Consider the following 15,033-nt stretch of genomic DNA (forward strand, 5'->3'; position numbering starts at 1 on the left):
TGATGTTATTTGCAATCAGGAATTTTCTCTTCTGAGCCGAAACGTCTGTAACAGCCTTAACCTCATCAAAACAGCAGACAAGGTAAATGTACTGACAGTTACCAAGTATGTCAAGTGGAAGTCCTGCAAATTGTCTAGCTGTTCTGATGGCCTCAGCTGGGATGTCAGTGCTGATTTTCCAATGCTCTTCACTGAGGCTGATGATTCAGCCTTTTTCCAAGAGGATGTCCAGGGGACAGAGAATTCACTTGTTCTTCCTGAAATGGCACTGGCTCAATTGGACCTGAGTACCCGAGTGTGGTCATGGCTCTTCCTCATTCAGTGTCACGAAGATATAATAATTTTCATAATATTTTCTGGTTTATTGTTAAGTAGGCTTATGGGGTTTGTGTTGTTCTGCCTGTTTGTGTGATTTAATTACATTTTGTAGCCAAGCAGACTGCGAGTTAAAGTTATCAAAAGAAGTATGGTGTAGAAGTGTCTTTAATATGCTAATGAGTAAACATGGTTGGGTCTTAGCATGTAAAGTGTAAAAGGAATTTGCATTTTTAGATAGATGAAGGGGGATTTGAATTTCAAAGAGATTAATGAGAAGGGTAGCAACATGAAAATATTTATATTATAAGAAAGGTAAAAGTTCCAAAGACATATGGAAACAATCAAATTTACACATTAAAAATGGTGAAGCATATATGAAGGGGAATGGGGCTATGTGTCAGAAGAAGACATTGTAAGATCTAACAGAAGGGTGTGAAGCCTCCAGTCTTTGTGCATAAAAAACCTGCTGTCTACAGAAATTGAAGCTGGAGAAAGCCACTTTGAATTCTACTGTCCAGGGTATTGTGTTAATTTGCTGGATCTGTTTAAAATCTAAAATATATATTTTTGGACTGTTGCCTTAAAGGGGGTGTAACTGGGAGTCAGGTTAATTAGGGAGCTTGGGAGTTATTATAGTAGTAATTTGTAGACCTATGTATGTGCTTGAAACCATTTCTTTTGTTAATAAATATTTTAAGTTTAGTTTTCAAAAAAATCCCTGAAGTCTTTGTGGACTTATTACCTCTGAATTCAGTGCATGCATCTCAAAATAAATACAAATTGCAAAACCATTGTGATAGGGGAATCAAGTTTCCCTCCTGGATTTGATCCACCTGGCACACATCATCTGCAGCATTATAACATTCAGCGAGTCGGCAGAGAGGGTAGAAAACGAAACCCAGGTGAGTAGTCAAACAAGTGCAGAACCAGAGACAGGACCAAACCAAGCAATGCACACCTCTTCCATGTTCGAGGACTGAAGTGGGGTAACTGAACTGATTTCATATTAAGATTGATGTTAAGACGTGCATTAATAGTTTTAGAATAGACAAATGTAGTTATGAGAGCTCTTTCTAGGAATGATGGGAAATATAGGTAACACTGTAGGCATGATGGGTATGTAGCCAGTACTGTTGGAATCCAATTAAAAATCACAAGCCATAAAACTTAATGAATTTCACAGCTTGGGTGAACAAGTTATTAAGGAGATAAGGAAACAGACAGGGAGTCTTTAGGCCCCAGACACTAACAAACCTCCTGAGGTCAATAGCTGAAATAACAGGGAACATCTGTTGCAGCATGAATTATCCCACTCATTGATTAGTTTATGTGATGTATGTGCTAAAGCAACATCAGTGATTGAGGACTGTACCAAACAGTGTACTGCACTGTGAGAACCAAGAACTATAAATTATGACACAAACTTTGTATTATTGAGAGATCCTTGGGAAAGCAACAAGGATAGAGCTGATGCTTGAATAAAATCTTTGCTTCTGGAAGCTCACAGACTCGAGGGTGGTGACTTCTTACAACAAGGACACTGACCGTCCTGCCACACTGGGGTTTACTGGAATTCGAGGTACAGGAAGATGTTGATCAAGTTCCTTTCTCACAGCTTCCGGTCTTGCCTACTCAATGACTTCTGGAGGCAGGTAATCCAGAATTCCCCAAAAATCCACAACCAAAGGCTACAAGGAGCCATTGCTCCAGAGATAAAGAATGGCGGGCGAAACTGTCAAAAGGAACCAGGATCAACTCAACAATCAAGGATAGAGAACATAGTGAATGTAATGAAATGGATAAACCCAAAGAATCCGAACATGAGAGAGAAACAATGGGTGGAGTCATCCCAGATTTGCACTAAGTGTGGTAGCAGGTAGGAAAAAAGACGTTTTACCCGTTGGCTGCAATGGCGGCTTTTCATACCGTATCATCCCAATCCTGCCTCATTAATTACGCATTCCCGGAAAACATGCTATTTTGATGGAGGACAGGCTCTCATTTGCCCGCCACGCCATCATCTCACTGCTTACTCATGCCAGGCGCCATATTAAAAGTGCAGCTGCATGCACACCTCTGTGGTTCCAGCCCAGGACTGCTGCAAAGAAGACATGGCCCCAAAAAGCAAGACAGGTTTAATGATGCATCCCTCAAGCACCTTTTGGACGCAGTGGAGGCCCGCCATGATGTCCTTTATGCCCGCTCTGGGAGAAGACCAGCAAGCAAGTTCATCAACCCAGCATGGGAGGCTGTGGCAGTGGTGGTCAGCGCCAATGCCCTGCAAAAGAGGACAGCCACCCAGTGCCGAAAGAGGATGAATGGTCTCATCCCTTCCACCAAGGTAAGCCACTCTTCTCATCACTCTCAACTCAACTCATCACACACCCACAGGGATCTCACACCTCAAGGGACAACAACACTAACTCTCACACATACCCTCACATCTCCATCAGGCTCCTATCCTCTCAAGCTCGCCTCCTCATCCCGTCCATGGCTCCACTCACTGCATAAACATTCCACACAGTGCCATGTGTCCTGCTCCAGAAATGTTGGAAGCCCTCAACAGGGTGGCACGCAAGTCAGAGGAGTGCATCTGCCTGCTCTCTGATGAGGTGGTGCCCACATGTGAGTGTATGGAGGTCTCCATGGGGAGGATGGTAGATGCCATGGAGACCCTGGGCCAGCAGAATGCAGAGATGCGTACTGACCTGCACTCCTTTGAGGTATCCTGCAGTGGCAATGCGAGAGGGAAACAGGGCACCTCGACATCCCCCCAGGTGCTCTTTCCCCTCAATGAGTCAGGCCGGGGCCATGGGGCACTTGAAGGGAGGGGAAGCAGCAGTTGGACACCCCTGGGTCATCCAGTCAGGAATCTCAGTGGCTGTCCTCTTTGCCTGTGAGCCCTTCAACCTCATCCTCTGTCACCAGAGGGAGCAGCTGGTCCACAGGAGGACAAGCCAATGCAAGCCAGGCCCCCGAGGCCTCAGTTCTCCAGACGGCGCATGCCAAAGTCATCAGAGGCAACAGGGCCAACCACTGCAGAGGCTGCCTCCACCCCTGCTGCAGATGTCAGGGCAGCACCTGAAAGTGTTAGACATAGAAAATTTAAGAAGTCCTGATCATAGTCGGTTGCATGGGTGAACTCATTTTGTCACTACAATCTAAAAATATATTCAATATCACTGAATAATGTGCAATGGTCTCTTTCAGCTTCATTGACAGGCTTCGCGAGTCCTCCCTCTGCACCTCCCACTAGTGGTTCAGCTGCATGGAGCCAGCCCCTGAGTGATTCTGGAGGGAGAAGTGTGTGTGTGGCAGGGCCTTTGGGTACTTCATGCAAGCATTCTCCCATGCACGCAGATCCTTCCCACATCACACTCATCTCACTGTCCTGAGAATTTTCAATGCTGCCTCCTGGGGTTCTCCTCCAATTGTCCATCTGAGCTGACCTGCATCTCCGCCCACCCACTGGTCGGACTCCCATGCAGCGCCTGTTCTCACCCACCATGACTCTCGTTTCATTTTCGAATTAGCCAGCGTGGTAGTGCTACAGATTTTCTTGTGCTCCCCTGTACTTTCTCCTCTCCCAGTCACCCATTTCTTTTCCACCATCACTGTCAACCCCCCTGGCATCACCTTCCACCTCCCCACCAGCCACAGCCCTTTTCTTTCGTGGACGCCCAAGTGAACATGTACGTTCCCTTCCATCCCGAAAATCCCACCCCCATCCACATTAACCTCTAAGACCTCCTCCTTCCCAGCCCCAGGGTCCATGTCTGCCCCTGAGTCTCCACCAACCACCCTCATCATCCCTTCTACTGATATTGTCGCATCCTCACCTTACCCTCTGCCCTCTGTCATTCTCAACATTCTCTCTTACCATGCCCATCCTCTGCTCTCCAGGGAGGCAGTCATGGACTCAACAGAGCCCTCCCTTGCACGTTCACCTGGACATCCCTCCCTCTGGACTCTTTTCCCCCCTGGAGCTCCATTCCCCCTTGGAACTCCTTCCCTCTTTAAACACCATTGGTGCCCCTCAAGAGTACACACCACCCTCCCCGAGGCCTCCTCCCCCCTTAGTCCTTCCCCCTTCCTGATTCCTTACTCCACCCTTACTTGTTCCGCCATCCTTACTCCTTCCCCTCTCTGGACTCCTTCCTCCCTCCACCTTTACTTCTTTCTCCAGCCTTCCTCCTTCACTCTTCCCAGCTCCTTTCTTCAACCTTACTTCTTCCTTCATCATTAATCCTTCCTCTCCCCACACTCCCTCCTCCCACCAAACTGCTTCTCCCTCCAAACTCCTTCCCTTAGACTTTCCTCCCTCCTTACACCTAAATCCACAGTTGCCATCTTCTCCCCCGATACCCCCACATCCTCCCGTGCTCCTTCCCCACTTCCCAACCTCACCCCCCAACACCTTCGCCTCCGCCTCCGCTTCCGCTTCCCAACCTCTCTTCCTCCTCCTCCTCCATCTTCACCCCCCCGACACCTTTGTTCCCCCCTCCCAACTTCAACCCCGCAACACCTTTGTCCCCTCCTCCCAACCTCACCCTGTCGACACCTTTGTTCCCTCCTCCTTCAAACTTTAAACCCCCCAACTTCAAAACCCCCAACACCTTTGTTCCCCCCCCTCACCCCCCAACACCTTTGTTCTCCCTTCCCAACTTCACCCCCCAACACCTTCGTTCCCTGCCCTCCCAACCTTACCCCCACACCTCTTCCTTCTCCAGTTGATCTGAGACCTTCCGCTCCCACAACTCTGTACATCTTCCTCTCCCAAACACAGCTGAACCTCCTTTCCATCCCCTCGAGGATCATCCATTGTGAGTAGACCCTCAATGGTGACTTTCCACCTTCCATGAGCTGCTTCACAGCAGAGCCATGTCCATGAGAATCCACCGAGTATGCCATGGACGTTCCTCCAGGGCCCATGGGGCTCCAGTATCTTCTGTTCCTCAGATGTCCTTGATGTGAACAAGGCCCTAACATTAAGTCCCGGCTTCTGCACATCACATTTGTCAAGACAAGTTCTGCAACTATGTGTTTTCCTGATGACACGGGCAGATGATTCAGCAAGGGGTGGGGGGCGGGTGGGGGGGGGGTGGGGGTGGGGGTGGAGTGATTCCAACGGTTTGGGTTTATAATGATATGCTGGTGCATTACAATGAGGTTCCTGACCTCCAACAGCAGAAAATGCGGCCCGACATTGACAGGCAGAGCAGACGATTGCAAACTGGTTTCACAACATCGTTGTCATATTGTCCGCTCACGCTACCAGACATGCCCAACGTCAGCGGGCACAGAAAATTCCACACAATGGGCCAAGCAAGGTATAACAGCAAGGAGAGGAAGAAGAGGGTCAAGTTCAGATCCATTACACATTTGGGAGAACCAGTTGTTGAGAGCCAAACTGACTATGTACCAGATACTGCAACTCCAAGCGAAGGCCAATTAAGTCAAAGCAAAGTCACCCAAGGGGAGGCTATTGATCTTCCAAGCCTCAAAAACTATCAGGGAGAGTTGTGAAAACTCCAGTCCAATTAAACCTATGAAGTGAGAGTCTTCCGGGGAGGATTATTATGAAAATAAAAATGTAAAATATATTTGGACAAAGGCTTGGTGGAAAATGTAGTTTTAGGTGTTTCAGGGCTGAAAGAGTTCATGGACAGGATTTTGCCCTTGGTGGAGGCACTCGGCGGGGGTGGTCGGGAAGCTGACCACTGCCCGCCATTGGTACCACACCGCAATTTTACATGGGCGGGCCTTAATTGGTGGATCAGTGTGGAATGCGAGCTGCAGCACTCAGCACCGCCTGTGCGGGCGGGGGAAGGAGGGAGAGCGGGCCTAGGGTGATCTTCACGCATGCGTGCCAAAGAGCGCTTCAATCTTCCTGAGGCACGGAGCTGCTTCAGGGAGATGAAGCGGTGTTTAAAAAAATAAAGGAAATAAAATTGTCATAAACCATGACCCCTCATGTCACATGAGCTGGGACATGTTTTTAATTCAAAAATAATTTTTTTATTTGGTGTTTATTTGCTTTAGGAAACCTCATCTCATCCGTGGATGAGGTTTCCTAAAAAATGTAAAGGCCGCTTGGCCTTTTAACCTGCCCACCAACCATTAGGTTGGACGGGCAGCATAAATTTGAATTTAATTAGCTCCTTAATGGCCTTAATAGGCCTTTTAATTGTCGGCATGTGCACAGCTGACTCTGACACGTGCCACTGAATGAAATATCGCGAGACTGCGCAGTGATGTCGGGATGCTTGCCCGACATCATCGCGCGTCATTTTACGGGCGCCACACACTGAGCGTAATATTCTGCCCTGTGTGTGTGTCGGAGAAACAGTACCGCCCACATGATGTAAGAAAGAGTCACATGACTAGGGATGGAATTTTCCCAACAGAGACTAAGTCCCGTGACAGAGGCAGGGACAAGAGGTGTTTCTAAGTGAGCAGACCACTGGGAATTCGCAAGGTATTGTGCGACCCCAGCCTCATTAATTAAGCAGTGGGGGATTTCCTGACCTATCGCAGGTGGGGTGGCCTGGATGGTCTGTGCCCCGCCGTCATATCTGAGTGCCATTTTTAAAAGCCACCCAAACAGCAGCTTACTAACAAGGCTGATCGATATGGCAAGAAGGGAGCCAGGTTCATCCCCGGGCATCCTCCTTGACCAGGTGGAGGACAGGAGGGACGTCCTATACCCAGCTGATGGGAGGAGGAGGCCAAGCAGGGAGACCAACCCTGCATTGGAACAGGTCACCACCGCAGTGAGTGGCGTCCAACGCAGGTTGGCCCTCCAAAGCCGGAAGAGGATGTACGACCTCATCCATGCCACCAGTGTAAGTGAACCTTTAGCTGCTCACACTAGCCACAATGAATGGTACAGGGGACATGGTCCTCAGTGGCAATGCCAAAAGGCCATGCCTCATAGCCCCACCACAGACCATCCACTCTGCAGGTGGACAGGCCACTGTGCCTCCCTTACATCTCCACACAGAGAGCTCACACTGTCTGGAAGAGGGGATTTGGTGGGAGGGGTGGGGGGGGGGGGTGAAGAAGAGAGAAGAGGCTCAGGCATTGAGGGCACCAGCAAGCTCTGTAAATGACATGCCTCTCTGAGCCTTATCCCTGTATGTGGATGGGCTCACCGCTCTGGAGGGTGCTGGCACAAAACCCTTCTGGACAGCATGCAGTGCTTCAATCACATGCCACTTAATCCAGTGGGTCATCATCAAGACTGGAAGTATGAGAAAGAAATGTGAAATAGCCATGTACATGGATGCTAAATACAATCTCTCTCAAACCCCATCGTCTCTGTTCTCCTTGAGCTGGAGAAGTTAAGCCATAGCCAGCGAGAGAGGGAGAAAACAGCAGGGGGTCGGCCACACCGAGGGAAGTGACAGTAATTGAGGAGCAGGCAGCTGGTATGGGTCGGGGGGGGTAGTGGGACTGGGCCATTAGAGATGGGGAAACTGGAGTTGGGCCTCCAACCAGCAAAGATCCATGCATGTCATCGAAACCTTAGGGCCATGGGTACCTCCATGTTGGAGGCAGCTCATGCTGTCACTCCATCACTCCTCTCTCACTTACAGGTACCACCAGGCGGAGGTCAAGAGCCAAGCCACAAGAAGCCCTGTCCAGCTCCAACACAAGGCCAAGCCAGGAGAGGAATGAGGACATCACAGAAGAGCAAAGTGCAACTGTAGAGGCATCACAACAGACACCTGCACCCTCCACCAGCCCAGAGACACACACTTCAGTAGGTCTTAGCTCTTGTGTAGGAAGGGTCTCACATTCTGGTGGTCACTGCATGGACACATGTCCACAGCAGGAGGAGACAGGGTCAGCCAAGAACACCAGCACTTGGAGGAGTGGCAAAGTAAGCTGAGGACCTACAGGCCTCAGGACTCCAGAGGGCAGCCACCAAGGTCATCCAAGGCAATAGGGCTAACTGGTCAGCAGACTGCCTCCACTCCTGCTGCGGAGGTCAGGGGAGCACTTATATTAAGTGGCAGGGAAAGGAAAATTAAGAAATACTGAAATTACAATTAGTTGCATGGGTGCACTGTTGAATGTCACAAATATCAAACTTTTGCAAATAAAGTCATGTTCACGTTAATGATATCTAATGTGTTGTTTTAGCTTTTTACCTTAAGCTCACCACTTCATTCCCTTCATCTTCCTGGGGCAACCCTAGTATAAGGCATCTGAAAGGGAGGCAAAGGAATGTGCCAGGGCCCTTGTGAGCCGTGCAAAGGCACTCTCCCATGCACGCTGAGCCCTTGGCTTTCAAACTCTGTTGTTTCCCAGAGCCCGAGCATTATGAAAACTACATGCTGGGGTTTCCCTTCAGTTGCCCAGTTCAGATGACCTACATCTCTGCCCACCCCCAATGACACAATTCCAATGCAACATCTCCACCATGAGGCTCTGCATTGTTGCAACCAGCCCAGCCACAGTGATAGTGACATTCTACCTTTGATTGAACACCTTTACCCCTGCCCGAGTCACGCACATCCTATCCCCCATAACTATTGACCTCGGCCCAGTATAACTTTCATCTTGGCCACTGTAACACTTCAACCCTCCCCCATCACCTTTGGAAATGAGAATCCCATCCTTGTTACCATTGATTTGCCCGCCCTCAGCCTGCTCATCCCCAAATCTGTGTCCATCTCCCTGTTCCCACCAACAATCCTCAGCGCCGCTTCACGCAACATCGTCACACCCTTACCCTCCCACCCTACCGGGTCCCTCTGCTCTCTTTAACCCTCACCATATCCTCTTACCATGGTTTCCCTCAGTTTGCACCCCAGGAGTTCACCATTGACTCCACCAACCCCTCTGTGTGAACCCCTTCAGGCCTATACCACCTCCCCCCATACCCCTTCTGACCTTGTCAAGCACACCCCCCTACCCCCCGCTTGCAACTCACCAGGGCCCTTCAAGCCCTCCCACTCCAATCCAGCTGACAGTGAGAACCCCTCTGATTCCCTCTTCCCCCAGCACCCCCAACTTCCCCCATCCCCATTAGGCCTAAACCCCTGCACTACCTATTTGTTCCACTCCTATCATTCTTTGTCCCCCCCACCCACCACCCAAGAGACCCTTCCCGCCCAACAGTACCTCCTGCAGCCGTCCACCTGCAGCCGCAGGATCCGGTCCCTGGGCAAAATCCCTGAATGATGGTCCGATCCCTGATCCAAGTCCCTGGGATGTTCTGATCCTGTGCGACGATGCTGTGCTGAGAACAACCGCCTCCTGGATGCTGCTGCACGGAAAAGATCCACATGGTTAATGCTCCACCTACACAGCACCACGGGGTGTTCCAGGGTCCAGTTTCTGGAGGCTTCCATCTTCTCCTCATCTCCACGAGCTGCCCCAGGCCTTCTTAAGCTAAGATCTGACTTTTACATGCTGCATTGATCCAATCGTGTTCTGGGCTGGCATTTCTCACTGGCATCACGGACAATCAGGCGCGGGTGCTATTCTGGTCGGTCCTTCATCTGCATCTCATTAGCAGGATGCAAATCGGCTTCACGCCAGCCTCTGGCAGGAAATGTGATCCGCCATGGTGGGCAGTAGCGGATGACCCCAACGTCATTTCACATCGGAGTGAAACCAATTTTTGAACCTCCTGCCACATTCTTCCCCACACCCCCCATTCAGCTTGCTGCAGTGGGCATGGGAGTCTAGAAGGTGAAAGTTCATGGCTCAGACAGAGTATTTGCCCAGGTATGTCCAGTCCACAAAAAGGGCAAATCCAATCCGGCCAATTACCGCCCCATTAGTCTACTCTCGATCATCAGTAAAGTGACGGAAGGGGTCATCAACAGTGCTATCAAGTGGCACTTGCTTAACAATAACCTGCTCACAGATGCTCAGTTTGGGTTTTGCCAGGGACACTCAGCTCCTGACCTCATTGCAGCCTTGGTTCAAACTTGGACAAAAGAACTGAACTCCAGAGGTGAGTGAGAGTGACTGCCCTTGATATTAAGGCAGTATTTGACTGAGTGTGGCATCAAGAGCCCGAGCAAAACTGGAGTCAATGGCAATCAGGGGGAAAACTCTCCGCTGGTTGGAATCATACCTAGCACAAAGTTGGTTGTGGTTGCTGGAGGTCAATCAATTCGCTCCAGGACATCACTGCAGAAGTTCCTCTGGGTGGTTGTAGTAATTGTAAATTAAAACTTTCATACCGTTATGGGGATCATGCGATTGTACAGATGAATCAGCTCTAAGCATGGGTAATCTTAGGGGCGCAGCTTTCTAGCGTTGACCTTGGTACAAGCACGTAGCTTCATCAGAAGATCTGTAAATAAAGTTTACTGTTTCTAACAAGAAACCTGTCCAGTACCTTGAGTTTATTACAATTGGCGACGAGGATAAATAGCTCCACGAATGTGAATCTTTAGATTTTTTTTAAAGGGAAGAAAGAAAAGTATATTCACCAGTCATGCCAATCTTCAGCAGAATTGACCCATACGACTCATCCATCGAGGACTGGAGTCACTACATAGAGCGCCTAGATTTCTACTTTGTGGCAAACAAAATAACGGCGGAGGAGAAACAGAAGGCAATTCTAAGTTTTTGCAGAAGCAAAACGTTTAACCTAATCCATAGTCTGATGGCCCCGAACACGCCAAATTCCATATCCTTCAACAAGCTAGCAGGCCTTGTGAAGGCACATTTTCAGCCTAAACCAATGGTGATCATGCAAAGATTTAAATTCAACTCTAGAGTAAGGGCCCCCGGAGAGTCGATCACAACATACATTGCGAAGTTAAAACAGTTAATGGAGCACTGTGACTTCTGAGATACTTTAAACGACATGTTGCGAGATTGTTTGGTCTGCGGCATACGCAACAATGCCATTCAGTGCTGTTTACTTGCAGAAGTAAATATAGACCTGAAGCATGCCTTGGAAATAGCACTAGCAATGGAGTGGGCTGAGAGGGACTCGCAGGCTTTACAGAGTGTGCAACATGGCGCCGTTCTTCAGTTGGGGTGGGAACCTACTGCCGGGCATGGTGCAAAAACCAGGGAGACAACCGCAAAGCGAGACACAGTCCCTACCGCTTGAAAAATAAAAAGAAATAATGGAAGCAGCTCACCAGTAATTCAGAATAGTGTACTGGAAACCTGCAGATTTAAAGAGGCAGAATGCCACTATTGTCACAAAAAGGGGCATGTTATAAAACAATGCAGGGTAAGATCAAGATTCAGGCAGCAGACCAAGCTGAATGAAGTAGCACAATATAGATGAACCAGAAGCTGCTGATACTGATATCTATTCCCTATACAATCTCAAGGCCAGGAAAACGGAACCAATCACCGTTACCCTTCAAGTAAATGGGAAGCTTCTAGTCATGGAGATTGGCACAGGAGCATCGACCGCAGTGGTAAGAGAACACATCTTTAAACACCTCAGAGAAGGGTCCCAGCCATTGAGTTTGGAGCAAACCATGGCTCAGCTAAAAAACTATACTAGAGAGTCAATACAGGTGAAAAGCATCACCTCTGTTCCTGTATCCTACATGCAACAGTCAGCCCAGCTGTCAGTAATTGTAGCACAGGTGAAGATCTTAGCCTTCTGGGCTGTGATTGGTTGAAAGAAATTACATTCAACTGGTCAGAAATGTTTCAAGTCAGAACAGGAAGAAATCCTGAGCTGACAGGGGAATATGATGGTGCCTTTTGGAATGAGATAGAAGAACTGAAGGACCTTCACAGGAAGCAAGGATCCCTCAGGTCAGAGTTGTTTCCACAGGAAAATCATGAAAAGAAGCTAAACGAATGCAGTGCCACTCTGAACCAACTGAAGAAATATAGTTGGCAGAAAAAACTCAATGTTCAAGAGGAAGCCGAAAGAGACAAACAAGAGACAGAAGAACTGAAGAATCAGTTGATTAAGACAAAAGAGGCATTGGAAGGAAAAGTCACAGAACTTTCCAAGATGCAAATGGGTAGCTCAACCCGTTAACTGAACCAAGCTGAGATTTCACCAGAGAGAAATTTGGCCGGCTGCGAATTCAAAATGAAGGATTAGTCAAAACCTTGAGGGAAACACAAGAACAAACAGAATTCAAATCTGAAAGGCCAGTAGGATATGTCTCCAGAACCCTTACTGCAGCCAAGAAAGGTTACTCATAAATTGAAAAAAAAGGCTTATCTGTATGAAGTTCCATCAATATCTGCATGGTCAACACTTCAAAGTGTCAGATCACAAGCCATTGTTGGGTTTGTTTAGTGAAGAGAAAGCAATCCCACCGATAGCCTCTGCTAGAATTCTAAGATGGGCTTTGATTTTGTCGGCTTACAAGTACGCTTTTATGTACCGTCCAAGTGTGCATATAGCAAATGCAGACACCCTCAGTCGTCTTCCATTGCCAGGTAGCATTACACATGTTGCAGTACCACAAGAAGTTGTACATGTGTTGAATTTCCTGGACTCCTCACCAGTTTATGAGATGATGATAAAGAATTGGACAAACCGAGATCCAATTTTATCAAGAGTCTGAGAACAGGTATTGCAAGGACGGTCAAATGCACAAGTCTCTGAAGAATTAAAACCATCCTATGCTCGTAAATCTGAATTAAGTTGTCAAGATGGTATCTTGTTATGGGGAGCAAGAGTCATCATCCCTTCGCAAGGAAGAGAATCACTATTGACAGAGCTTCATATTGCATATCCTTGTATTTCGAAAATGAAGATGCTTGCACAAAGGTATATCTGGTGGTCAGGTATAGGCAGTGATATAGTTAAAAATGGTGAAACACTGTCTCCAGTGTCAGCAATAGCAGACATTGCCCGTTTCAGCCCCACTGCATCCATGGGAGTGGCCTGGTTGACCCTGGGTTAGATTACATATAGGCTATGTACGTCCATTTTTAGGTACCGGTACCATGTTTTTAGTGATCATCGACACGCGTTCAAAATGGATGGATGTGTATGAAGTGAGATAACCTACATCGTGTGCAACTATTGAAAAGCTGTGCCAATGTTTTAGTGTAAATGGCCTACCAGAAGTTATTGTATTGGATAATGGTATTGCCTTCACTAGTATGGAATTCCAGAGATTCACAAACCTAAACAGGATTAAACATATCAAAACAGCATCGTATCATCCCTCATCCAATGGGTTAGCAGAATGAGCAGCGCAAACCTTTAAAACAGGCATGAAGAAACAATTCAAAGGAATGTTAGAAACACGAATTTCAAGATTCCTTTTCAACTATCGCACTCCTCATGCAACTACGGGTTCAACACCGTTTGAATTACTTATGAAACACGACCTTCTTACAAAATTGAGTCTAGTATTCCCTAACTTAGAGGGGAAGATGGAGAAGAGCCAGAGTAGTCAGAAAGTGAATCATGATGTTCACAGTAAAGATCGGAAATTTACTGTGGGAGAGACTGTTTTTGTGCGAAATTTGCAACTGGACTGAGATGGGTTCCTGGTACAATTTTCTCTCAAACAGGACCTTTGTCATATCAAGTAGAAATGGAAAACAGAATTGTTAGGAAACACATGGATCATCTCAGAAGTAGAGAGACACTCCAACAACCAGTTAACCCACCTGAAATTGAAGTTGAACCTTTGATTCCCAAGGTGCCAGATCGACAAAGAATAGACATACCTGATGTCTCTGTTGAAGTAAATGATTCTGAACTGCCATTGTCTCAGGATCCTTGATGCTGCAGTTCCTGGTCAAGTCAATCCAATGGAAAAATCTCAAGTTGTAGAGTTGCATTGCCCTACCCGAATCAGAAAACTACCTCAAAGACTAAATCTATAATTGCACCAAATGTAGATATTTGTATATATGGGTTAAGATATTTTTGTACGTAAAAGACGTAAAACAAAATTAAAGGTGAGGGGAATGTAGCAATTGTAAGTTAAACCTTTCATACTATTATGGGGATCATGTGACTGTACAGATGAATCAGCCCTAAGAGTGGGTAATCTTAGGGGCGGAGCTTCCTAGCCTTGGTACAAGCATGTAACTTCATCAGGAGCTCTGTAAATAAAGTTTACTGTTCCTTACAAGAAAACTGTCTGGTACCCCAAGTTTATTACCGTAATGTCCTCAGCCCAACCATCTTCAGCTGCTTCAATGATTTTCCTTCCATCATAAGGTCAGAAGAGGGGATGTTCGCTGATCATTGCACAATGTTCAGCACCATTCGCAACTCCTCAGACATTCAGGCCGTGCATGTCCAAATGCAGCAAGACCTGGACAATATCCAGGCTTGGGCTGACAAATGGCAATTAACAGTCGAGCCACACAATGCTAGACAATGAACATCTCCAATGAGAGAGAATCTAGCCATCGCCCCTTGATATTCAATGGCATTACCATTGCTGAATCCCCCACTATCAGCATCCTGGAGGGGGTTACCATTGACCAGAAACTGAACTGGACTAGCCATATAAATACCGTGGCTACAAGAGCAGGTCGGAGGCTAGGAATCCTGCAGTGAGTAACTCACCTCCTGGCTCCCAAAGCCTGTCCACCATCTACAAGGCACAAGTCAGGAATGTGATGGAATACTCTCCCCTTGCCTGGTTGAGTGCAGCTCCCACAACACTCAAGAAACTTGACACCATCCAGGACAAAACAGCCTGCTTGATTGGCGCCACATGCACAAACATTCACTCCCTCCATCACTGACACACAGTAGCAGCAGTGTGTACCATCGACAAG

Source organism: Cetorhinus maximus, chromosome 16 (assembly GCF_964194155.1).
Source record: "Cetorhinus maximus chromosome 16, sCetMax3.hap1.1, whole genome shotgun sequence".
NCBI lineage: Eukaryota > Metazoa > Chordata > Chondrichthyes > Lamniformes > Cetorhinidae > Cetorhinus > Cetorhinus maximus.